The sequence below is a fragment of the Mus caroli genome, unplaced genomic scaffold (assembly GCF_978045245.1).
Source record: "Mus caroli unplaced genomic scaffold, Mus_caroli_1 scaffold_4, whole genome shotgun sequence".
NCBI lineage: Eukaryota > Metazoa > Chordata > Mammalia > Rodentia > Muridae > Mus > Mus caroli.
The window spans coordinates 44879074-44906773 of NW_028227259.1; the positions used below are offsets into that span (position 1 = coordinate 44879074).

The window sequence follows — 27700 nt, forward strand, 5'->3', positions numbered from 1 at the left end:
TATTAGAATGTAATCTTATATTATCTTCTTTTTAGCTTATTCTTTGAGAATGTCATACATGAATGTGCTATTTATATTTTTTGTATGCTCCTCCTCATCTTTCAGCACTTTCCATGCTCCCACTAACTCCCTCTCAGCTTCATGACTTCCTCTTTAGTTTTAAGTGTTACGCCACACAAACAAAAATACACTCATAAAATAAACAGGCCTACAGACAAACGACCAACCAAAACCGATTGACTCTATTTGGTGTTGCTCATATGTAGATATATTTAGACCAGACAGCTTGGGGTTGGATTAAAATTGGATTGTCTATCAGGGAACTCATTTTTGAAGAAAGTGATTTCATCCACTCTCAGTAGCCCCTAACATACCCATACCTCTTTGTCTACACTGAAATTTGCCCCATCCTTGATGGCATGTCAACTGCAGATCCTATTTAGGCAACTGTGCTGTTGAAATTTTATGCCTGTAGTTTTCCTATCACATCTAGAAGACATGATTTCTTTTTTTTTAAATTAGGTATTTTCTTCATTTACATTTCCAGTGCTATCCCAAAAGTCCCCCATAACCTTCCCCACTCACTCCCCTACCCACCCACTCCCAATTCTTGGTCCTGGTGTTCTCCTATACTGAGGCATATAAAGTTTGCATGACCAATGGACCTCTCTTTCCACTGATGGCCGACTAGGCCATCTTCTGATATATATGCAGCTAGAGATATGAGCTCCTGGGGGTACTGGTTAGTTCATATTATTGTTCCACCTATAGGGTTGCAGATGCCTTTAGCTCCTTGGATACTTTCTCTAGCTTCTCCATTGGGGGACCTGTGATCCATACAATAGCTGACTATGAGCATTCACTTCTGTGTTTGCTAGGCCCCTGCATAGTCTCACAAGAGACAGCTATATCTGGGTCCTTTCAGCAAAATCTTGCTAGTGTATGCAATGGTGTCAGCATTTGGAGGTTGATTATGGGATGGATCCCTGGATATGGCAGTCTCTAGATGGTCCGTCCTTTCGTCTCAGCTCCAAACTTTGTCTCTGTAACTCCTTCCAAGGGTGTTTTGTTCCCAATTCTAAGAAGGGGCAAAGTGTCCACACTTTGGTCTTTGTTCTTCTTCAGTTTCACGGGTTTCACAAATTGTATCTTATATCTTGGGTATTCTAAGTATCTGGGCTAATATCCACTTATGGGTGAGTACATACCATGTGAGTTCTTTTGTGATTGGGTTACCTCACTCAAGATGATGCCCTCCAGGTCCATCCATTTGCCTAGGAATTTCATAAATTCATTCTTTTTAATAGATGAGTAGTACTCCATTGTGTAAATGTACCACATTTTTTGTATCCATTCCTCTGTTGAGGGGCATCTGGGTTCTTTCCAGCTTCTGGCTATTATAAATAAGGCTGCTATGAACATAGTGGGGCATGTGTCCTTCTTGCCAGTTGAAACATCTTCTGGATATATGCCCAGGAGAGGTATTGTGGGATCATTCGGTAGTACTACGTCCAATTTTCCTAGAACCACCAGACTGATTTCCAGAGTGGTTATACAAGCTTGCAATCCCACCAATAATGATGGAGTGTTCCTCTTTCTCCACATCCTTGCCAGCATCTGCTGTCACCTGAGTTTTTGTTCTTAGCCATACTGACTGGTGTGAGATGGAATCTCAGGGTTGTTTTGATTTGCATTTCTCTGATGATTAAGGATGCTGAACATTTTTTCAGGTGCTTCTCAGCCATTTGGTATTCCTCAGGTGAGAATTCTTTGTTAATCTCTGCACCCCATTTTTTAATCATGATATTTGATTATTTGGAGTCCACATTCTTGAGTTCTTTATATATATTGGATGTTTGTCCCCTATCTGATTTAGGATAGGTAAAGATCCTTTCCCAATCTGTTGGTGGCCTTTTTGTTTTATTGACAGTGTCTTTTGCCTTACAGAAGCTTTGCAGTTTCATGAGGTCCCATTTGTCAATTCTTGATCTTACAGCACAAGCCATTGCTGTTCTATTCAGGAATTTTTCCCTGTGCCCATATCTTCAAGGCTTTTCCCCACTTTCTCCTCTATAAGTTTCAGTGTCTCTGGTTTTATATGGAGTTCCTTGATCCACTTAGATTTGACCTTAGTACAAGGAGATAGGAATGGATCCATTTGCATTCTTCTACATGATAACTGCCAGTTGTGCCAGCACCATTTGTTGAATGAAAATGCTGTCTTTTTTCCACTGGATGGTTTTTGCTCCCTTGTCAAAGAGCAAGTGACCATAGGTGTGTGGGTTCATTTCTGCGTCTTCAATTCTATTCCATTGGTCTACTTGTCTGTCGCTATACCAGTACCATGCAGTTTTTATCACAATTGTTCTGTAGTAAAGCTTTAGGTCAGGCATGGTGATTTCACCAGAGGTTCTTTTTTATCCTTGAGTATAGTTTTTGCTATCCTAGGTTTTTTGTTATTCCAGATGAATTTGCAGATTGCCCTTTCTAATTCGTTGAAAAATTGAGTTGGAATTTTGATGGGGATAGCATGATTCGGTAGATTGCTTTTGGTAAGATAGCCATTTTTACTATATTGATCCTGCCAATACATGAGCATGGGAGATCTTTCCACCTTCGGAGATCTTCTTTAATTTCTTTCTTCAGAGTCTTGAAGTTCTTATCATACAGATCTTTCACTTCCTTAGTTAGAGTCATGCCAAGGTATTTTATATTATTTGTGACTATTGAGAAGGGTGTTCTTTCCCTAATTTCTTTCTCAGCCTGTTTATTCTTTTTTTTTTAGAATTAATTATTTTTATTAGGTATTTTCCTCATTTACATTTCCAATGCTATCCAAAAAGTCCCCAATACACTCCCCCCCCCACTCCCCTACCCACCCACTCCCACTTTTTGGCCCTGGCGTTCACCTGTACTGGGGCATATAAAGTTTGCAAGTCCAATGGGCCTCTCTTTCCAGTGATGGCCTACTAGGCCATCTTTTGATACATATGCAGCTAGAGTCAAGAGCTCTGGGGTACTGGTTAGTTCATAATGTTGTTCCACCTATAGGGTTGCAGATCCCTTTAGCTCCTTGGGTACTTTCTCTAGCTCCTCCATTGGGGGTCCTGTGATCCATCCAATAGCTGACTATGAGCATTCACTTCTGTGTTTCCTAGGCCCCAGCATTGTCTCACAAGAGACAGCTATATCTGGCTCCTTTCAGCAAAATCTTGCTAGTGTATGCCATGGTGTCAGCGTTTGGAGGCTGATTATGGGATGGATCCCCAGATATGGCAGTCTCTAGATGGTCCATCCTTTCATCTCAGCTCCAAACTGTGTCTCTGTAACTCTTTCCATGGGTGTTTTGTTCCCAATTCTAAGAAGGGGCACAGTGTCCACACTTTGGTCTTCGTTCTTCTTGTAGAGAAAGGCTATTGACTTGTTTTAGTTAATTTTATATCCACCTACTTCACCGAAGCTGTTTATCAGAGTTAGGATTTCTCTGATGGAATTTTTAGGGTCACTTATATATACTATCATATCATCTGTAAAAAGTGATATTTTGACTGAAGACATAATCTCTTAGCAGACATCCTGATCCCTGACCCTTAAAATCTTTCTTCCATCTCTTCCAAAATGTTCCCTGTGTCTTAAATGTATGGACTTCATTGTATATGTATGAAACAGAGTTAGATACATAGCATCAGTGGTTCTCTGCATTTTGACCATTATGGATCTCACTTTTAGTCTCTATTTGCTGGAAAACAAAGCTTTGATGAGATGTGATAGATATTTAGAAAAGAGTAAGAAATTATATTGTTTATTTTATGTTAGAAATGTTGCAGTCATAAGTTCTCCTGTAGTGTCCATGGACTCTGTATTTACAAAGAGTTGACTAGACTTTCAATACCAGTTATAAATTCACTTGAGTAAGACTTAAATCCAACTAGACAAAATTTCTTTACTCCAATTTAAAAGTCACTCTTGCTCCATTAGGGATATCTTGCTGAGCTGGTCATTGTTAGGTTTTGTACAATTTATAACTGGGTAGGACTATTGATTGCTTTTCTCCCTTGGCAGCTTACATAGCATCTTTGAATAGTATAAGAGCTAGGTCTCAGGGAGGAAACTTTCAGGTCAGTCCTAGCTTAATTTCCCCAAGTCCTATGTCCAAACTATGTGGCATCTTCAGCAACAGGGTCTTACCTTCATGTTCTGGGAAGCAACCAAGGGCAATGGGAATAACTTATACTGTTTGGGACTATCTTGAACTCCCCTGACTAGTAATTCAAGGGAAAGTTTCCATTATCTGATATTGAGGTATTTTGTTTGATAGTCTATGGCGATTGGGAGAGATTTATTCCTCATCCTGGCATAATTATGTTTCCAGTATCTAGATCCAATCTCTTTAGGTAATCTTATAAAATGTTTCTCTATTTTTCCAAATATTGTTGGTGTTATTTTTTCCTCCTTCTCCTACTCCCTCTCCATTGATCTATTATTTCTCAAGCCAATGAACCTCTTGCTTTTCCTATTTCCTGCTTCATAGCACCCATGTTCTATTATCACCCTCTCTGACACTTCTACTCTATCCATGGTCCATCTTTACTTTCTTGGTTACTTCTGTTTCCCTCCATATTATTTATTTACATCCAAGGTTTTGAAGCTAGGATCTACACATAAAAAAAAGGTGTAGGATTTGTCTTTGTAAGTCTTGGTTACCTCTGGGAATTAAGTATCTGTACATGTTCTTGTTCTCATCATTCTGTGATGCTGAACACAGATCTGTTCCTGGTTGACCAATCTCAGAACAACTTTGTCTGCTTCAAGAAAAGTTGTATTACTTAGCATTACCTAGACTCAAGTGATGTGCAGCGCTCCTGGTTGTGATAAAAATGCAGCTGTTTTATTGTCCTTGAGTAGAAATTGAGATGGTGGGTTTCAACCCCAAGTGAAGTGGGCTCTCCCCTTCATTGAGCTTACCCTTGAGAGGCAAGACCCAAAAAATGTTGACCATGAAACTTTCCAATATGAAATGCTTGTCAGCACTCTTGAGTTCCAGCCTGGGTCTTGGATTCTCTTGATATACATGGGTTCAATAAGGCAAGCTTCAGTATGGGGTCCAGTGGGCTGAGAATGTGGCCACAGTAGGGGCTGAGGTGTGGAAGCAAGTGATGGTAAATTAAGGCAAACTTTTCTACAAATGCTTTTAATACAGTTCAGAATGACATTACATTCCAGTGCAAAGACATATTTCTCAATTCTTTCCTGCGAAATTTGGTTTGGGATCCACAAAACTGACTTTGCTTGAAGCCCTTCTCTTTGTTGATAAATAGACAACTATTAGTCTAATGACAACTTGAGAAAAAAAATATGGTATCCTTAAAGTTTTCTGTACATAGAGATCTCTATGTATTTGCAAAGATAATTCCTCCTAATTAGAATATCCATCATCTCTTTCCTGCTTAACTATTGTCATTATTCTAATGATCTCAAATGAGATCTCAAATGAGAAGCATGTCCTGCCTCATGCCCAGACATTCTATATCCAGGCAGAAATAGTCCTCTTTCCCCTGCTTGATACAATAGAGTTAATGTCATTCATCCTGGTTCTTGCAGCTTTTACTAACCCCACTCACCATGGATGGTGTTCTAAATTCTGAAATGTAAAAATAAGATTATAACCCTTCCAAATATATCCAAACACTTCTTAGATTACCAATGGTCACTTCAGAATATTAATAAAAGGAAGACTCATATCCCTGATCATCCGGTGTCTGAATATCAGAGGTCTGCCTATCTTGGTGTTCCTCTCCACAGTAACCTCTCCTAGATTAACTTATTGATGGTATCATCAGCCTTGTGTGTGAGCCTGGAAGGGCATGAGTTCCTTCTCACCCCCTATACCCAGAATACACTTCACAAGCCTTATCTACCAGGTATCTATCTTCTCATTCGGTTCCTAGTTTACTTCTCAGAAGTGACACAAGCACTGTCTCTATGCATCATTCTATATTGCAATTTTAACTATTACTTTCTGTTACTGTGCTTCTTTATTGTGGGACTCCTATCAGAATTACGAGTTCCTTGGGAGAGAATACACAACTTTCCTAAGGTGTTTTGCATCCTTTCAACATAGAGCAATGTGTGAAAGGAATTCAGCCATAAATATTGCCTCAATTAATGAAGGTTTAGAGAATTGAACAACTGAACAAAATGATCTCCCATTGAGGCATAAGGGAAGAGGGAGCTGAGTGGCAGAAGCCACTGCAGGATTTACTAGCAGTTTCCTCTTAGAAGCCTCCATTTTCTGATTTGTGAGTGGGAGTAATGACCAGGAGCCAAACAGGGATGTGCTGTGAGAAGGGTATTGGGAGCATGTTCAGCACAGCTTGGCATAAACTCTGTAAAGGTAGCTGACTTCCCCACTATCAGCAGCAATCCTTTATTCACATGAAGGGCAACAGAGCTGGAAGAGAGGGGAAGGGCATTGTGACCTACATGGTAAACACAGTTTTCTCATCAGGATCCAGAAGAGAGAGCAAGCTAGGAGTTTACTTGCTTGCTTGCTTGCTTGTTTGTTTTCTTAGAGAACTCTCTTGGAAGTTAGTAATTATCTGATTAATTGTCATTCTGCCAAGGGCTTCTGTTCTAGAATGATGAGCTTACATGTATCTGAACTCAAAGGGAATATTTGAACCTGCTGAGAACTGCATAGTGAACTCTTCATGAGTGGATGTATAGAGTGGCGAGGTAATTATGTGTATGGGAAGCATATGGCACAAGCTGTATTTCTCCCACTGAAAGAAACAACTCCAAATATGTAACATATACACATTCTCCCTCCTATAAATACACAGATTGGAGGATGCTGCAGCATCACTTTGTCAATATCCATATCCCAGAGAAATCACTGGAAACCTTTATCAGAGGAACAGATGGCTGGGTCCCTCCTGGTCTGAAAGTATTTCTGGCTGTCATGTGGTTATTCTATAAATAAACCTTACTGGGAGGAAGGTAAGCAATCAATTGTCCATTTTGACTTTGAAAAAAAAGTCGTGTGTGTGTGTGTGTGTGTGTGTGTGTGAGAGAGAGAGAGAGAGAGAGAGAGAGAGAGAGAGAGAGAGAGAGAGAGAACTGAATATGATTCTCTGATTAATTCTAAGGGCTAAAGGGGTCTTGAAAAAATCAAGATCATCTGACCCTTCTTGAAAAAGCTCATTTGATTAGGTTCAGTATGACATTAAGAGACCGTTGGAGAATGTCATTAAAGCTCCAACAGGCCATGCACAGCATTATCAAAATACTCTGGTTGTGTGGATTCTCCCTACTGGATCCAGCTCAGCTTTGGATTTATTCACATTCCGGGCTAAATATTCAAAAGAGTCAGTGTTCTTGATAGTTCTGTTCTAACCTCAGTTAATATGCATGCAACGAGATAACAGTAACTCAATGCCAATCATTCCCCACAATATTTTTACTTAGTAAGCTGGGATTTCTATTCCTTGAAACTCTACCATGGGGATTATTTCATTATTCCAATTTTACAAACACCATTTGAGGGCCAATATACCAGCCACCAGCCATATCACTATAATTACACAGGTCACCATAATAAACAAGATAGTGACTCAGTCCTGAGTTTTCTATCTCTTTGTTACTCCATTGGATAGGAACAAGTATATATGCATGCCCCTTTCTAATTCTGAGACTATATACCTATACAAAGGTATCTTCTAAGAATCTGAAAGACATTCATTTACTTTCTAACTCAAGACACAAGTCTTATCCCTACACCAGCAACAATTACCTGTCCAACCCAGGTGTCCATCCAACAACATTAAAAAAAAGCCAACCAACCAACAACAACCACAATGAAGGATGCATCACACCTCACTCAATCCAACTCATCATTTAAAATTTTAACATTTTGTTCGTGAAGATCTCTGAATCATAGTGTCATATTGCAAACCAGGGCAACTTCCTATATGAGAGGATGATGATAAATTACTTGCTGGGGAACGCTGGGGATGTTCCTGGATCTGGAGCCAAGCAACCTTATATGGATGGTTGGTAGACTGTGCCTATGAAAGGCAGGGGATAGGATGTGCCCGGATCTGTAGCTTAGCATCCCTTCCATTTCAGCGTAGAACAAATAGAGTGAAGGCTTTTCTCCTTATAGCTCCCCCTTCAGTGTTGGATGAACAGGTCTGCTTCTGAGAATACTGGGATGGCTTTGCTTAGAGTTTAAGCTGAGGGTATCCCATGTATTGATGTTTACCTACAACCTGAAAGGCAAATGAAGTCAGTGTCAAGGTGTTGCTTAATACCTTAATCATTGATCAAGTGCAGTTACTAATGAAGAGAAAGAGAAAGCAACATGTTCACGGATTTTCACACATTTTATTTATAACACTTCACACATTAAAACTACTATCTTTAAGTTGACAGTTTTAAGAGAGGATTTTTGTCTTGTAGTACGAAGACCAAAATGTCTTATGTAAACAGTCGCCACAGCTTCTAGAGAAAACTGTTCGGGGTGCTGGGGAAACTCTTCAAAACCAAATTCTTAGCTCCACCTTTAAGAAATAACCAGGATCTCTAATTGAATGATATTCCTGAAAGAATAGCATGGAATTTTCTAGTTCATTTTAGATCTAGATCTAAAAGTTGTTTTAGTAATGAACTTTTAATAGAAGAATTTTAAAAAATCTGTGAACGATTTAGGGAAAAAGTGCCATTTGAAAAGATCTCTTTCTCATATGTATCCAAGGTTACATAGGTTTACATGCTAATGCCTTCTTCACAAAGCCAGTGCTACCTGTGGTAAATCCCACTCTGTGTCTCAGGTTACCTCATAATCATCATAAAAATCTGAAGACGCTCCTTAGAGCCACCTGGTGCCTTTTTTTGTAAACTTCTCTTCTTGACGTAATTTTAAATTCACAGGAGGCAATGTTGTAAAGAAATGGCTCATACCTGTTACTCAGTTTTCTTGAGACAAATTGCCTGACTATATCACAGCATTTGCACGGGGGTCACATTGCTTTTACCTATTTGATTTCAGTTATTTAATTTGAGAAAGTGCCTGCAATTTAAGAGTTCTATCTATAAAATGTCTGAGAGAGATGTTCCTCTCTCCATAGCCATATTCCTATACCCCATCTTTCACAGGCACAGTCTAAAAACCATCCACATTCTCCTCTGACTGACTCTACACTGAACTCCAAACCTACAGTTTCCATTTGTGTGCACCCTCTGTTTTGTAAGTCACATGGTTTTTGACAAATGCAGAATGATACATATCCAACATGATATGGTACCAAAAAAATTTTTTTTATGTCAGATTAGTACAGGCTAGGGTCATTTGGGAAGAGACAACTCTAACTGAGAAGATGTATCCACCTGATTGACCTGTAGGTGTGCATATAGTGTGTTTTCTTAACTAGCAATTGATGTGGCACTTAGTACATTGTGGGTGGTGCCAGATCTGGGCCCATGGTCCTGGACGTTGTTAACATAAAATGGGCAAAGAAAACAAGAAAGACAGTACGCAGCACCTCTCCCTGGCCTTTGCATCAGTTCCTGCCTCTAAGTTTCTACTTGGAGTCCCTGCCCTGACTTCCCTGAGGGATGGATTCCAAGCTGTAAAATGAAATAAATCCTTTTCTCTTCAAGTTGACTTTAGTCATGACGTTTGATTACAGTAGTAGAACCCCTAAATAAGATGACCATTGTGTATACATTGCACTACCTAAAAAAGTTAAAATGTAACTCTCTCCATTCCCAACCCTGACAATCACATACCTTTATAATGTCTCTACAAATTTACCTCTAATGTAACATCATATTGTAGGCTATATAGTCATTTGGCAAAAATGACTTTCAGACCAGCTTGTTTTACCCAGCTATATGCCTTCAAATTTCTTCTAAGCCTTTTCATGACTTGGTAGGTCATTTCCTTTCAGCATATATTGATCTGTATTTTCTGGATATACTAGAGTAAATTTATCTTTTTCTCTTCCAAAAAACGTTTTATTTCTTCTAAATTTTAGAAATTAAAGCTAAAGCACGTATCCTTGCATACGTTTTCTTTATAGGTACAACAGTCATGTCTTAACCAAGGAGATTAGTTGTTAAACAGAATGATAAAGGTATATTTTAGCTGTGTGAGAAAAATCACATTTCAAGTGTACCTTCTATGTTGAAGGTGTCACTTTGCAGGCCCAGCACAAAAAAGGAGTTCCTCTTCTTCCACTTTGTCATCTGCATTTGATAATGTTATGTTTTGATCATATCTGTAGATCTAGAAGGAATGTCCCTCTGTACATTATTTGAGTTAGCACTTCCTTTAATGGAATATAATGTGGCATATATTTTCATGTGCTTTTTGGTATCTATGTATCTTTGGTGAAACATGTTCAATTCGTTTTCCCATTTTTTTAAATCATGATAATTATTTTTAAATTATTGAGCTTAAGGGTATTTGGGGTAGCCACCCATTCTAGCATGTGTCTTAAACAAGTTTTTCTTCTAGTCTGAGAATTGTCATCTTCTCTTGACAGGAATTTTGGGGAAATGCAGTTTATCATTATTTTCTTTCCTAGGTTGTAATTTTTGGGAATTTACATAAAAGGCATAGCCACAGCTGAAGCCGTGTAGATTATCTCTGGTATTTTCTTCTAGGAGTTTATAGTTTTTCATTGTGTTTCTGGCTCAATGATTGATTTTTGTGTTAAGATTTCATGAAGGTTTTAAATCTGTATCTGGTTTTAAATCTGTATTCTTCATTTGAATGCTATTTCAGCATCATTTTCTCAGTCTTCTTAAAAATTGGCCAATGTGAGAAGTGAGGACTTGCCCTCTGTACTCTCATGAAACCCATGTTTTTAAGTTATGAATTATATTGATTTTGCATGTCTTTGGGGACATTTATATGTTATTACTGAATTCGTTTTAGTTCTTTGTCCCTTGAGCATCAATAATTCTTTTCACACTTTCCTATTATCATTTTTGTATTCATTCTTAATTATTCATGAATTTTGAATCATAGTTACAAAGTATTTTTTCACTCATAGTGGGACTGCAGTTCCATGCATTCATCCTCTAATGCACCTTAAGCTTCTTTTTGTGTATAGTGTGAGATATAAGTTTATTTTTAGATTTTTTTCCCAAATGGCTACTCAATTCTTCTAGCGCCATTCAGTCTAAACTGGACTGGAGTTTGAGTCTTGACTATTGAGTCGGATTTCTGCTTCATGGTGTTTATTTTTAAGAGAAGCAAGGTCTTAGACTTTAGTTTTGTTTTTAGAATACAGTTTACATATCCAACAAAAAGCTTTTGTTCTTTTGGCTTTGTCAAGGGAAACTGCTGGAAAATAATGCATGTTTCAATGTGCAACATAGTATGATCAGGCATGTGTTTTTTTAACCTATAATGGAAACTCCTTTCCATTTCCATTGGAGGTGAAAGTCACTACTCAATCTTAGAGGGCCAAGTTTCCCATTTGTTAATATTACTAATTTCATTATTCAATTATTCCTTCCTGTATATTAGCATATGTATATGATAGCATATATATATACATATATACATATATACATATATGTCATACACACAGTCACACACAGACACACACACACATACACAATAACCCCAGAGATGTGCAATGACGATCATATTACTGGCAATAATTTAAGTATTTACTAACTCCTATGGTAGTAAAATAATAGAAAAATAATGGTATATTATTGTGAAATTATATCGAGTTGGGGTTTGGAGTAGCTGTCATAACAAGCTACTAGGCATTAAACACCCGTTTATCAATCACATTTCGATAACAAGGCTCATATTTATGAAAGCATATTTTCAATGTGTATCAAATTAGTCTCATTGGTTGTCTCTACTATTATATGATATATTATAATAATCTATTGTGCTAGATTATTTTATTTTTTATGAACCTATTTGTTTGTTTTTATAATTTGGTGAAAATATGATATTAATTCCCTAAAATAAATGTTTCAGTAGCTTGTGCAAGAACAAATAGTTAACATGTTAGCATAGTTAGTCCCTGGCCTTGGGACTTTGATTTCACTAGTTGTGGTGGTTTGAATGACATTTTCCCCACATTCTTAGGCACTTGAAGACTTGGTTTTCAGTTGGTGACACTGTCTAGGAGGTGTGGCTGTGCTAGAGTAAGTGCAACACAAACACAGTGGTGTGAGCTTTGAGGTTTCAAAGTCCCTATATTGTTTTCACTGTGCTTTCTTTGATTCATCTGTGTGTTTTGTGATGTCAGCCCTCAGGATGCTGACCCAGCTGCCTCCACTTGCTGCCTCTCCTCTGATATCTTAAAATGCATCCTTGATTAACCTTTTCTGATATAAGATGCCTTGGTTATGGTGTTGTATTACAACAGTAGAAAATTAACTAACACACTAACATTTATATGTATTGCTATTAACAATAACTTGTTAAGAATAATAAAGATTTACTTTATCCTAAATGCAGGACATATAATTGTATAAGGATGGTGTCTTAGTTAGGGTTTTACTGCTGTGAACAGACACCATGACCAAGGCAAGTCTTATAAAAAATCAACATTTACTTGAGCCTGGCTTACAGGTTCAGAGGTTCAGTCCATTATCATCAAGGTGGGAGCATGGCAGTATCCAGATAGGCATGGCACAGGCAGAGCTGAGAGTTCTATGTCTTCATATAAAGGCTGCTAGTGGAAGACTGACTTCCAGGCAGCTAGGGTGAGGATCTTATGCCCATGCCCTCAGTGACACACCTACTCTGACCAGTTCAAACCTATTCCAACAAGGCCACACCTCCAAATGGTGCCACTCCCTGGTCCAGGAATATACAAACCATCACAGATGGTCATAGCTGTTAGTAACTCAAACTTATTAAATAACTTACTAATATTTATAAAATATCTCTATGTGTCAGAACTTTGCTAGTCTTTATATTATTAGACTCAATTTACAGCAGAATAGTTTAGAACAAAGTTGACAAGATCATTTTTTCCTTTCCTATTCTATGTTATTTTGAGGAAGAAATAGTCTTTCCACTTTAATTGTTTACTAACTAAAAAAGCATTTACTTTGTTTTCCAAGCCAGCTGTGCAGTTTATCCTATTTCCCCCACCAATTTGATAAATAAATTGTGCAAACTCTAGTTTCTCTGGTAATAGAGATGCTGCTAAAAACCGTTCAGTTAGACTCATATAGTAAAGCCTACCAATCCAACAGCTGGGTCAGATTTAAGAAATCAATTTCCCCTGCCTCTAAAACAGTCATTTTATTCTGAAAGACAAACTATTATGTTATAACTTGAAAAATGAAAATCTTTATTTAGAATCATCCTAGGTTTTCTGATGGGTCAATAACTATATTTAATATATGTAAAAATAGATCAAAGACAGTTTCAATAAATAACACTTTCTTAGTCAGATACTGTTGAATCTATCCTGATAACAGGCTAAAAAAATATCTGTGCACTTGTCTAGGGCTTTTTATTGTCAGCAAGTACGGCTCTATATTTGGCTGCTGCCATTCTACAGGGAAAGGGTAGCCAAAACCATTTGAGTTTGGAATAAGACATTCCAAGATAAATTCCCAACTGAATGATTTGCTGGATATTCTACTCAAAGTAGTGTTCAATCTTATGTGAATCTTTACATGAGGACATCTCTATGGTGCTTACATCTGAGAATTTTATATTTAATATTAAACTCTATGCAGGTAAAATAGTTTTTCTTCTGTCTGGTTACTTGTCTTCCAAGTAAAGAAGCAAACCTACTTTTGCACAGTGATTTATTTGAAATGTGTACAAAGTGAATTAACTCATGGCTGCCTCTTTCTCACACAGTAATTGCATTTGGATGTGAGAAAAACCCGGCATCTCTAATCAATCCTTCTGCAGTGTCTAATGACTGCAACTTTGGTACATCCTGTCCTGGGTGTTACAAACAAGTTGAATTGCTAGCCATAACTAAGATGCTGTATGAGATATAGGAACTGTATTACAGAAAAAGCTTTTCTAAATAAAGGCACTTTTTTCATAATGAGATCTAGCTACTCCCTCTAGTCCTCTTACTCCATACCTATCCTCTTTGGTTCTATGGATTGTAGTGGCCAAAAAACAAGTAGGTTTTGTTACCTTGGTGTAACTCAGAAGTCAACATCAGCAATAAATGTGTGAAAACACAGGAAGGGTGTCATGATATGGGCAAAGTACAACAGTTAATTGCCCAAAACCTAGTGATAATGGGCAGGGAGTAAGTAAATGAAGAGCTAACCTAGAAGAATGACTAGATAACAGAGTTATAATTATTGCCATTTAGCTTTCCCTTCTATCCTATATTTAATAAACCTGAACTCTGAAATATTTTTATTTCAGAAAAAAACATATTTTTCACAATGAGAATAAAAGAAACATTGTTTCTATCTCATATTTGGGGAAGTTGAAATTACTAATGGTTTCCATTGGCAGGGGGAGAGAAAAAAAGAAACAGGAAAAGAAACAAAAGAAGAAAACCTAGAAGGTGAATGTCGTTGGGATAAAATAATAGTAATAGTCAAATCTATCCAGGAAAGAAATCAATGTTAAGAATGTTTAGGTGAGTCTGTAATCCATGCATTTATAAGAAAGAAAAGAAAGAAGTAGCTTAATCAGGTAGAGATAAGTCAGCTCCCGAAACATAAGGAATGTGCCACAACTCCAGGCATAACCTGTATATGTAGCGCTGACGAAGCACTTTCTGCCTCATGGCCCAAAACAACTGATCCAGGAATCCTACCTCCAGATGGCCATCCTCCAGTGAAGCTTTCTACACAACAGAAAATTCTAAGGCCTCTAGAAGCTCCTGAGTGTGAATTATCAAAAACACCTGTGTATCTTTCTCAGTATACCTTCTAAAGTATTGCTGGATCTAATTTTATATACAGTCAAATTCATGCATTTCTTCCTGAACTAGAGAAGGCACAAGGAGTGGGACCGAATTCTCCTGGAAGGTATATGTGGACGTCTGGATTTTTTAAAAATTCTATCTGAAAACTTGTGAAGACAGATTTATAGAATTCAGAATCACTGTCCCAAATTAACACCGTCTTGTGAGTTTCTGAAGTTGTGGTTCGGGAAGTCACATTCCTTTTTAATCTAATAAGTTACATTTCCACTATGACATTTGAAACAGAGTATTGAGACGCCAAATGGAAATTTTAATTATTTAAAATGAAATTGGAAGGTGACAGAGGCCTTGACTTTATTATGTGTATCTTTAGCTTGCAATGGTTTGGTTATGATATTCCATCTTTGGGATGTGTCAAAAGGGATACACATTAATTACAAACTGCATACCTTTCAGTATATTCCACAACACACATGAAATCATCAATGGGTTCTAGTAAATAGCATTTATGTTATATAGCGTGCCTCATTCTCTGACTAAATATGATAGTGTTTAAAGCAGTGTTACTAAATGGGCTTTTGACTTATAATAATTTAAAATTACAATTGATATGAGTCACTTAAACCTCTTCTAAAGCAAATCATGAGTGGTTGAATCTATCACTAATAATACTAAATATGAAGCAAAAATATGGTTCCTCTGAAAGATACATAGAGACTTGTAACATCTTTATAAACAGTGTCTAAAACCAACTTAACTGCTAAAGAGTGCGGCCTACTCATTCAGTAGAATACTACCAGCAATAAAAAACAATGTACTCTGGAGAAACATAACTTAGAAAAGTTTCCAAAAGCCTTGCATTTGGGCAAGAGAATCCTTAAAGAAAGGTTATCTATCATATACCTATTTCCATAGTGTTCTAGAACAGCCATAATAAGCTGTCAGCTGTCAGGTATCGAGGCAGGGCTGGTCTCTGGAGGCAAATCACTGGCTGGAAAGTGGGTTGGGTCTCTTGTCTCCAGGAGGCTGAGGATGTTGTATATCACTATGAAGGTAGGAAAATAGCATGGCTGTTTACATTTGTTAAACTGTCTTCACATGCTGAAAATATGTATCTTATTGCATATAACTTGTAGATCTACTTTTTTAAGTAGGTTAAAAGTAAAAGGCGTTGGATTGCTTTCCAAATTTAAATGTAAACTCCTCTACCACAGCCTTTAAGAATCTGTGCATATTATCAGACTTCAAAGGCCAGTGACTCATATAGCCTCTCCTCTACACAGTTATTTTTTAATTCTTTTTTTATATTTATGTAAAATGAAAGAAGAGGAAAAAAGTGCCTGAAACCAGCAGGTTTTCTAACAAGAGAAACAATCTCTCTAAGCAGATACCTTAAAAATAAAGAAGAAATGCAACTAATTCCTATTACACATTTCATTTCAAAGGCATTTTGAATGATTGTTTGCTGATAATAGTTCCTTAGCAACAAGCAATACCTGAGACAGAATTGACACGGGTTTTTGTTTGTTTCTTTGTTTTTTGTTTTAAACTGATTATTATACTACATTTCAAAGAGACTGGAATCTGAAAATAGAATTTTCCATTTAAAAGATGTAAATGAAAGGTAACAGAGGTTCAAGAAGGAGAGAAACTGGTCAGTTCATGTACTTTTCCACTATCTTGCAAATAATTACTCAGCAAAGTTTAGTTTACCCTCTGCACCATGTTTGCTAATTCATCATTTTCAAACAAGGCATCTGATGTCAAGTAAGTCTGAGGACAGCATATTTAAACATTGACTCTGTCACACACTTCTTGGAAGCCTGAGAAAGCAGGCAGTTATATCTGCTCTTGAAAGTGGTTTTTAAATAGATACCAGCACATGTGGGGAGCCTGATAGCAGTAACTGACAGTGATATAGATGCTCCAGGTCACTGACTTACTGACGGATAGCTCTTTTCTCTTTAGTTGATCTTATCACTTGCTGAGATGCCGATGGTGAAGGTTTATGTGACTGTGATAGTGCAGTAGCTTATGACAATACTGCCCTTCAAGAAGAATGGAGGCAGTGAATAGATTATGTGCAACAATTTCAGACTGAATCTGAAATGTACACATTATGGCTCAACTTCTCTCCATCTTTCTGCTCATACTCTTATGATACCAAGACTGTCTTTGCTGGCTATTCTTTAATCTCAAACTCATTTTCCACAGCTCCTTTATATATATATATATATATATATATATATATATATATATATATATATCCTTCCTACCAGAGAAAGGATTCTCATCACTATCATATGATCAAAAATAATCACACTAATTATAAAATAACTATTACGTTTTGAAAAGTGAGACCTTAGTTATTAGGAAACCTTTATTAATTTGTATTTCATCAAATGTCTAGCTTATATAGGCTCTATATTTTGTACAGATAAGACCTTAGACCCCTTAAGTAATTACTAATAAATTAGACAATCTTTACTGTATGTAGAGAGATAGATGTACATAGAGATGTGGATGCTAAAGTTATGGACAAACTAAATTCATTAACCCCCATGTTTGCTAAAATGGAGCTCTTTTTGAGCACTGATTTACAACAGGTCCAAAGACTGCAATGAAAGTTTTTATTTTAGGAGCGATCATTGAAAGCATCAACTGACCTTGCTCTTCTGTGTCGTAAGTCAGAAAATAAATAGTGAAAGTGTATCTTAGTGGTTTGCAAGTGATTCAGGGCAGGATGCACAGCTATTAGAAAGCCATCGATTGGGCTGGAGGAAATGAGTTGGCTGTAGCATGAGCTGTAAGCCAGGGCTCAGGATTGTGAGGTCAGGGCAAGGTGCCAAGGTGTACTGCATTTTTTGGCAGAAATTCAAGCTCCTAGCTAACAGTCTGACTCCTGTTTCCAAGTTTTGTAAAACTATTATTTGGTATTCGGTTTGTTTCATGCAACTTTCCTATCTTCCAGAATTCATGATATTGCTATGATATGCTTTGATGCTATTTGATTATAATCTAAACACACTTTAAGTTTAAATTTATTCAATTATTTTAGTTAGGCTGTTTTGTTGTTGCTGTTTGTTTTGTGATTGAGAATCAATACTGCTTATGGACACTGTTTGCAAAAAATATTTCTTGCTCTGGAAAACAAGCAATTCTGCCAAGAGTATTACTCAGAAGCAAGTATTAATGATTCAAGAATACCAAAGCCATTAGCCACTGCCAACCAGACTGCTTTAAATAAGGTGTATTGGAAAAGGTCGCAGCTGAACGGGAAACCGAGAGACATTAGTTCTATTCTGGGCTTGGCGTCCATGTGACCTTCAGCACTTCACTCAATTTTTCTTGTTCTTCCGTTTGCTCAGGTTTCAAAAAATTGGAATGATAACACCAGGATGCTCGGTGCAGTCATTAGAGGAGCATGTTACTTGGACTCCTGAGTCCCAGCTAATGGTTCCTGTGTTCTGGGTTCTGTATTCACTTTTAACCCTATTTCTTCATTGCTTTAATGCTTCAAGAATTAATTCTTAAACATTGCATTGTTCCATTTGATTGGCTGTTGCCGTTATAGATAATGGGTTAAATATATCCTTGGCTTTTAAATCAGTCTGTTTCAACTGAATACATGAAACATTGATAGAATATGTAGTGAGAATCTTGGTCTCTTTAAACACAAAATGTTATAAGAATATATTTTTGCTTTAATCCCGGCTGTGGGATACGGGGCTGCTTCAGATGGTCCACGGGAACAGATTATGATTTGCCTCATGCCCAAGTCAGGGCATGATTTTTTTCCAGCTGTAGATAGTTTCTGCAAGTGCATGATGCTGTGGAATTCTGGCAACTCTTGAGAGGATATAAAGTTGTTAGCACCCTGATTGGGGGAGGGATGGCTGCCACTGCTGCCCCTGCTGTTGCTGGTTGCTGGTTGCTGGTGCCGATTGGAGATATCCCAGATATCCTGATGACAAAGATCAAACTTGCCATAAGGAGCTTGATGCCCCTAATCAGCCGGGAGTGGTCTAAGGAGATCAACACTCCCTCCCCACTTTTAACCTTCTTTCTTTCCTACCCAGTGTTGGGGGTTGGAAGAAATAAGGCTAGAGAAGAGTGATAGAAAAAGGAAACACACAAAATAGCCAAAAAGTCCAGCTACAAGTATATGCACAGGAAGTAGGTTATTAGTTTGACAATATTTCCTCAGTCTCCCATATACAAAGAATATTCTTCTTGCCTGTTTTCTTGCCAGCACTGAAGACCCTGATATTGGTTTACTCTTGCTGCCTTAGTTCTGCCAAATAATTATTAGCTGCTAGGCATTTTGCTAAATGTTTTTCTTGCTCAGCTTACTGAGTGTTCAGATTGCTATGGTCTCTGCCATTCTAGAGTTCTCATTTTGTAGGTCAGAAGTGTGGCAAAGCATTCCGAGAAACAGAAGCTTAGGAACTTGAAAGTGAGAAAATGTATAACACTGGAGTAACTAGGGTAGTGGACAGTGAAATGAGTATGATTTATATTCCTTCCTCTATACAGGTACCTCTGTGAGAACTACACAGTCACAACCAACTTTTAGTCTCATTAACCAGTGAGCTTCTATGAGAGATAGACACAAGACAATCAACTGCCTAAAACTGATGTTTCCCCAATTCAGTATGTTGATATTTTGGTCAATTTTATTTTAACAAAAGCTATTGGAATGGACTGGTTTTGTGTCAACTTGACAGAAGCTAGAGTCATCAAAGAGGAAGAAGCCTCAGTTGAACAAAGCCTTCCATGAGATCCAGCTATAAGTTATTTTCTCATTTAATGCTTAGTGTGGGAGGGCTTAGCCCATTGGGGGTGGTGCCATTCCTGGGCTGATGGTCTTGGGTTCTATAAGAAAGCAGGCTGAGCAAGTCAGGTGGAGCAAGCTAGTAAGCAGCACCTATCCACTGGATCTGTATTAACTCCTGCCTCCAGCATCCTGCCCTGTTTGAGTACCTGTCCTGACTTCCTTTGATGATGAACAGCAGTGTGGACTTGCAAGCTGATTAAACCCTTTACTCCTTAACTTGATTTTTTGGTCATGATGTCTTGTAACCCTAAGACATGGGGTTTTATATACATTGTAGGACATTTATCAACACCCATGACCACCAACTGCTAGACACAGTACCCCTCTAATTATGAAAATCAAAAATATCTTCAGACTCCATCAGGTGTTCCCTGAGGAACAACTAGGGATATCATCCTTCCTACATAGCAGCTCCCTTGTAGAAAGGTCCATAAATTATCCTGAGTTCAAGATGGCTTATTCCTTTTCATCTGGGCTCTACTTCAGGAGATGCTACATTCTCAAAGAAAAATATCAGTTATAACAAAACAGGTTTTCAAGGTCAGTGGTAGACACCCATTTTAGATTCCTGGAGAAAGTGTGCATTTAGGAACTCTGAGTAGAAAACCAATCCAACCAAACAATGAGATCAATCAGTACTGCGGGCTGCTAACCACAGTTATGAACAGCCATGGTTGCCAAGGAAAGAATTTTAGAGACATGACTTCTGAACAAGAAAGAAAGAGTAACTGAAGACCCAGGACCCTAAGGAGAGGGAGCTGCGGTTACTAGAAGTGGAACCTGCTGAGCCACTGCATGGACTCCGGGTAAGGGAAGCTTGGAAGTACAGTGAGAAAGAAAACACCTTGAGAAAGCTTTATTTGGAAGGGAAGGAAATTATGAATAGAGGGTAAAGCAGAAGAAAAGTGATCAAAGCATCTATATTAGTTATTTATCACGAGTGTTGTTGTTTCCTCCTGTTCTTACACTTAGCTACTCATCCTAGGTACATATGATGTCATAATCCTTTAATCCAAATAAACAATGCTGCCAGTTTATTTATTATATGTTGGAATGATCCCGACAATCTGACAAGAGTGATCCTGGAATTATATTGGCTAACCCATAATACTGGCTTGTGTGGGACAGGTTAGAAAAACAAGGAGCATTAGGAACAACCCTTTACCCCAGAGTCCATTTGAGTTCTATCACCAGATGAGAGTCAAGAATCTTGATGTAAATAACATAGGCTCTTTCTCCTTTCTCAGTTATAAACCGACCATTTTCTAAGAATCTACAGAAACCCTATTTACAGTAAAAAAGCATGTCCTAACCACCTTGGCAAAGTAGGTGGTACCTGTTTGTACTTTGTAATATTATAATTATCTTAGTGGAACCACTGAAATCATGCTAAAAATCTCATTTAGTGTGTGTGTGTGTGTGTGTGTGTGTGTGTGTGTACGTGTGAGTGAGAGAGAGAGAGAGAGAGAGAGAGGGAGAGGGAGAGGGGGAGGGGGAGAGAGAGAGAGAGAGAGAGAGATTGTCCCTCAGAGTTGAGAGCCAACAAAATGGTATGACTATGGCTGAATTTTAACTGCAAATCCCCCTTAACAAGTTCATATCCATATATGATGTGACTTTACTTATTCTTTTATTTGGGAATACCAGTTCTTAAAACTCATATTAACATGTCTATTAGTAAACTGAGAGTCTTCCTGGAGAAGTCCATACTTCTTCTCTCTGAAATGCTTTATTCTTTCCAGGAGTGCATTTTGCCCATTTTAATGAACTCCATGGGCTGGCAGGAAGGCTCAGTGGTGAAACATATGCACTATTCTTGAAAAAGAACTGAGATTTTAGATCTAATAACACAGTAAGATGACTCACAACTATCTGTTAGTGCTAACTTCATGCTGATCAGGTGCTCGCCTCCAAAGGCAGCAGTATTCACAAGTACATACCCACACACATAGACACACATGCATATAATTTAAAAAAACTTAAAAAAGTATTTCCTACTCTGCCTCATACTAGATTGTCCTGAATAAAATGTTCTACTTTATCTAAGCCAAGAATCAGGTTCCATTTCAGTTAAGGTCCTACAAGATTAAGGAAACCTTCTGACTGTCAGTTATGCCTTTGTCTCTGCAACCACTCTGCAAGAGGCTGTGAAACCACTTTGAAGATAACACATGATAGGAAACAAGAACTGAAGGTTGCTGGCCAGAACACTGAGGAAGGATGTTTTAATAAGCCTAAAGAACCATTGCTTCAGGAAGCATCTCATCATGTATGTAATGACACTTCCTTAGAATTCCCAGAAATAAGAAAACTTTTTTTTTCTAAAGCACTTAAAGCAGAAAAGACAATAAAACATTAGCTTTCCTTAGACTCTCAAACATTAGCATCGGCAACAGTTTAACAAGAACTCTCAGGGGCAGCACAGACAGTGTGATTTATAGTAGCAGCCAAGTCTCACGAATGTAAACACTTTCACATGGCCAATTCCAAGCTACTGTCAAAGTGTGCCTGGATAGGAGAAGAGCATTTGACTGCCAGTCTGTGTTGCTTCATGTTTATTTCAGCACACGGGCCTGGCCTGGTCTCATTTTCCTATTGTTTGTGTCTTTGATTAAGTATTCCAACCGAGCTGAAATCTTCCAATGGAAAGCTTTTCAGAGCTTATCTGAAGCAGCTAGTTTCCATCCTTCCATTTGTTTTTTTTCCGTTGATAATGCTCTTTGGAATGTTCAAGGTTGTCATGTTCCAGCCACTGCAAGACATCTTGGAATGTTGAGAGGCGTGGACACCAACAACTCTAAGAACAAACACTACATCAGAGAGGGAAAGAAACCTTAGCACATGAGACATATGGGTGGAGGAAAAATAGGGAAGAATTTTTGTTTCATTATTCATAGGGGACTTTGGTTTTATGAATTTTTAAAAAATAGGAGGGTATGGTAATTGTGGACAAGAAACTGGGGGTCACATTGTGTTAGCAGAGACATTTCTAGCCCAGTGACATTGTAGTCATGAAAAAGGAACAAAGGAGAAGAGAGGGCAGAATCTGTAGCTGAGAAATCTAGAAGCCCTCATGGTTTATTCCAATGACCCTTTGTCATAAGACTTGGCACTTTATGAACTATCTTGCTTTTATGATTAGTCCTGGATATCATATATTAAGAACAACCTCACTTAAGGAAATGCATGATGGGAAACCTTCCTAGACTCCTGATTTGGTATTTACTTACTAGAGTTGACAGCAAACATATCGGTTTCATCACACTAGAAATCTAATTGATCACACACATGCTGTTTAATTGCCCACTTTCTGAATGGTGTAATACACACAAACAAACAAACAAACAAACACATTTATCTAAAATTATTTCACGTCCTATATTTTGATCATGTCCTATATTTTGATTTTTCTTCTACAACTCCTTCCAGATCTCTAAGAATTTTGTGAGGATTTTTAAAAATTTTATCCTGTGCACATTGTGTTCTGCCTGTGTGAGGCTGTCAGATTCTCTGGAACTGGAATTATAGACAGTTGTGAGGTGCTGGGAATTGATCTTGGGTCTTTTGGAAGAACAGCTAGTGGTCATAACGACTGAGCCTTCTCTCTAGCCCCAACAGGATATTTTTAAGTAACACATTTCCCTGCCAGGAAACTGCATTTGAAAAGAGAATAATGAGACTGTGTGTTTTGGCACAGGCCTTTATGCCAGTACTCAGGAGGCAGAGGCAGGTGAATCACTATAAATTTGAGGGCAACCTGGCCTACACAGTAATATCTAGGACAGTCAGAGCTTCATAGTGAGACCATGTCTCAAAAAATGTGGTAAATAATTACAGAAAATATCCAACAATCACTTAAGTAATTTTGCCTTTTTCTTATTACTCTGTTTCTCGATATACATTTTCCCTACTATCATATGATCCTAGTAAGGGCTGAGAATCATGTAATCTGTTTCTATTTCATATCCTCTTTATAAAAACAGCACTACTGAGTAGTTGCTGATGAGAAAAAAAGAATAATTAGCATACCCCTTTCTCTCTTCCTCTGTCCTCAACTCTGTCAATTAAGGAATGGAATACACATTGGTACAGATGTCAGAATATTTAATTCCATAATTTGAGCTCATAAAGAAGGTATGGGAAATGAGAGCAGACCTTTTTGTTTGTTTAATAACTGGATGATGTGGACTTACCTCATTAGGCCCATGCAGGTTTAATGATGCTTTATAGAGGCTGCATTTGAAAGTTCCTGCGGAGGGCAAAAAAATTATTTTCCTTGATGATTTCTAAGGCATTTGTAACTTTTCCATAACTGCCTCAGTTGCTTTTGACTTTGTCTAAATGCAGAAGAATGGTCTTACACCTCTGTAATGTTTTTGTCCTTCCCACCAATCTGCAGTGAATTCTTGTTCAAGGGCCTTGGCCAGTTCCTCCAGCTTGTATTCACTGAATGAGGCATGAGAATATTATGATTTTACCCCTTGAAGCATCTATCACAGAGGCTGATATAACAATAGTATTTAGCAGATTAAGGACTTAGAGATCTATCTGGTTTGCTCTAAAGCATTAGCATTGAACACTGTCTCATCAATGGGAAGGAAGCAGCACATTCTATTCAGTGAGAACAACAAGGAGAATCCTGAGTCCTCCTACACTGCTGAGTAGTAAGATTATTTTATCATTGAGCCACTCTTTGATTTCTCATTTTAAATTAATTTGTTAAGAATTTTATAAAATGAGTTTTGATCAAACTCATTCACCTCCTTTAACTCCTCCTGGATCAGACCCCATTTCCCTATGCCCCATCTTTATAGCCTCTTTTTATTTTTATTTTTTCTAAAACTAAAAGTGCAGTGTATACTGCTCACTTATTCTTGGATGTGTGAGCTATTCTTAAGTTCCTGCAACAAGCTGTGCTTAGTTGTACTGCATTGTCTCATGGTCCCCTGCTCAATGCAGTATTTTATATAGGGTCTGCTCATCTCTACCCACTTTTTTTCCTTACTAGGCATCACATTATATGCCTGTGGTGAGGAAACAAAGAGAGATGAATACTGGTCTCAACTCACCTTACTTTCTTCTTTTGTTCCAGGATCTCAGTGCATTGGATAATACACTCCATATCAGGGTGTATGTTCTTTCCCCCAGTTAATCTTTTCTGAACTACCCTCAGAAGGATAATTCCATGGTGACTCTAAGTCTAGTTAAATTAACAATCCAAATTAACTATCACAACCATCATTCTTGTCTCCAGTTAACACCTGTATAGCATTTTCCTAGCAGGCTTTGCTTTCGCCTCTTAAATTGTTTATCCAAGAGAATTCATGAGATGAGCTCAGTGTCTCTTCCTGGAATGCAGTCCAACACAGCTAACTCACACACCCATTTCTCAGAGTGCTCTATAAGACTGTGTCAACTGCTGTTTTATGGAGGAAAAAAAAACACTGCAACCTAGACAACTCATAAAAGAAGACATTTAATATGGAGCTTGAATACCGTTTCAGAGGGTTAATCTATTAGCATCATGGTAGGTGGTAGGGAGCATGGTAGCCCTCCACCAGGCATGGTGTTGGAAAAGTAGCTGAGAGAAAGCTTTACATATTGGTCCACAGGCAGAGAAGGGGGGGGAGAGTGAGAGAGAGAGAGAGAGAGAGAGAGAGAGAGAGAGAGAGAGAGAGAGAGAGTCAGAGAGACAGAGACAGACAGAGATACAGAGAGAAAGACAGAAACAGACAGAGACAGAGAGAGATACAGAGACAGAGACAGGCAGAGATTGATTCTGGGCCTGTGTAAGCTTTTGAAATCCAAAGTCCCACACACCCAGGGCCACATCTACCACAGTGTCATACCTCCTCCAACAAGGTTATAGCTCCTAATCCTTTCCAAATAATTTATCAACTGGGGACTAAACAGAAATATATGAGTGTATGTGGGAGTAAGTTCTCACTCAAAGCACCACAGTGAAATCCCTAGGTTTGACTTAGTAAATAAATAAATAAATAAATAAATAAATAAATAAATAAATAAAACAAAGAAACAAAGCCAAACAACAAACTAACAAACAAAAAACCCTGGAGTTCTGTCTCCACTGTCATTTATGTGGATTTCATTCTCTTCCTAAATATTAATATTGGACAGTACATTAGATTTTGGTGTGTCAACGTTTCGCTTTTTATAGCCTAGATGATTCCAGTGGCCTAATCTAGGAGGAGAGATACTTCCAATCACATTTCTATTCAAAATCACAAACCAAAAAATATTTTTCAATGATCAAGTGAGATCTTAAGGCTTCCTCCTCCAGTTCCCTGTGCTGATAGCAACCAAGTGTGGGATTATCATACCAAGGCTGGAATGAGTCAAGATGAAAATGACTGTGACACTGTCTTCATGTACAACTGAACCTACATGTTTGCAGATAATAGAACAACAGATTCCCTTTGAAATTAGACAAGCATACTCTATTTATAAGGATGCCACCCCCCACCCCTAATATTCTACTCATTTATCTTAGAAAAATACAAGAAATTTTTAGTGCAAACTGTGTGTCAGGGAGCATAAAGTGGGTTGGGAAATAGAGGGTTATTTTTGACAATTCAGTGTGTTACCATTTCTCTTCATCTGAGCCTTAGAATGACTTTCCTGATAGTCACAGTTAGTCAAAAGTAAATGTAGAATTTAAATACAGTTCTACTGTTATGCTTTCTACCCATGACATCAATATCTGTCCCATATAACACTACCGTTTCCTGTAGATAGTTTGAGCAACCCTTTGCTGAACTGAGTTGAACAAAATGTTTCAAGGCAAGGGGAGACTTGAACCTTCATTTTCTAATAAAGATAATTTCCCAATGCTCATATTCTCAACATTCTGTTTCTGTCTGAGTTCATTTGTTAGGAGACTTGAGTTGGGTTTGTTTTAGCAGATCAGCTGAGTTAATATTTATTTTGAGAAAGGAAGATTAGTAAATATAGGGTCAGAATAAATTATACATCCTGTGAGCAATTGAAGGTCATTAAGAAAACATGAAAGAGCCAGAGATATCTAAATGAGTTGTACATTGTGAGTCCTCAGGGCAATTTCCAAGTGTTATGATTTCTGCATATTGGAGTCACTTTGGAACAGGTAAAATGGGACAATTAGCTACCAATACAAATAAGGGGGGGGAGGGGAGGAAGTAGGAAGGGGAAAGGCAGGAAGGAAGGGAGAAAAAGATCTGCAAGTATGAGTAAGACAGCTCATAAGGTGGGTAGACAGTGAGTGTAGGCAATGCAGAAGAGAGAATTACAAGATTTGAGTATTTTGTTGTGTGAGTGTATGTGATAGGGCCAGGCAGCACACTGGTCAATGGTTCCTCTGTTTCATCTTCTTACTGAAGCCATTTAAGGCTTAACTAGAATTTGACCACCTTGATAAGAACCTGAGGTCAAAATGCCCTAGCTAACTTATTTTAGGTTCTGTTAAATTGCTTGTTTCCTGTTAAGTGAGATACCAGAATGTAGCTTTGCTTTAAAAAAAAAAAAAACACTTTTATACAAACACTTGGTACTACACTTGAACACCTGCAATGATTTGAATGAACATGGTCCCCACAGGAACTTGGCAATTGGCATTGTTTGAAAGGATTAAGATCTGTGGCCTTGTTGGAGTAGATGTGGCCTTGGTTGAAGTGTCTCACTAGGGAGGGGGTGTGTGTGAAGTTTCAGAAGCTCAAGACAGGCCTATCCCGAGCTTTTGTCCCCGCCGGCAAGAACACACTCAGGACAACCGGAATCTTCTGCGGCAAAGCTTTATTGCTTACTTCTCAGGAAGATCCCGACCCCAGAAAATGGAGTCCCTTATATAGTGCTCAGCCATGACGTTTCAGCACCTGATGTGGCGTGACAGTTCTTGATTCATTGCTCGCCCATCACACCACTATTACACCTCAAGAATGGGCAGTGACTAGGAGTGAGTTCACTC

At 38.0% G+C, this 27700-nt stretch overlaps 1 long non-coding RNA gene across 5 annotated transcripts in view; it reads left to right on the forward strand.

Annotated features, from left to right (window-relative positions):
• Positions 1 to 27700, forward strand: part of LOC110295085 (uncharacterized) — a 70032-nt gene that overhangs the window by 12377 nt on the left and 29955 nt on the right. For 2 of the 5 annotated variants that reach the window (XR_015046925.1, XR_002378006.3), the window contains 2 exons: positions 6843 to 6999; positions 18272 to 19961. This is a non-coding gene — a long non-coding RNA (uncharacterized LOC110295085). Of the gene's footprint in view, positions 1 to 6842; positions 7000 to 18271; positions 19962 to 27700 lie in introns of those variants that run through there. The other 3 variants (XR_015046924.1, XR_015046926.1, XR_002378005.3) reach the window with 2 other exon arrangements.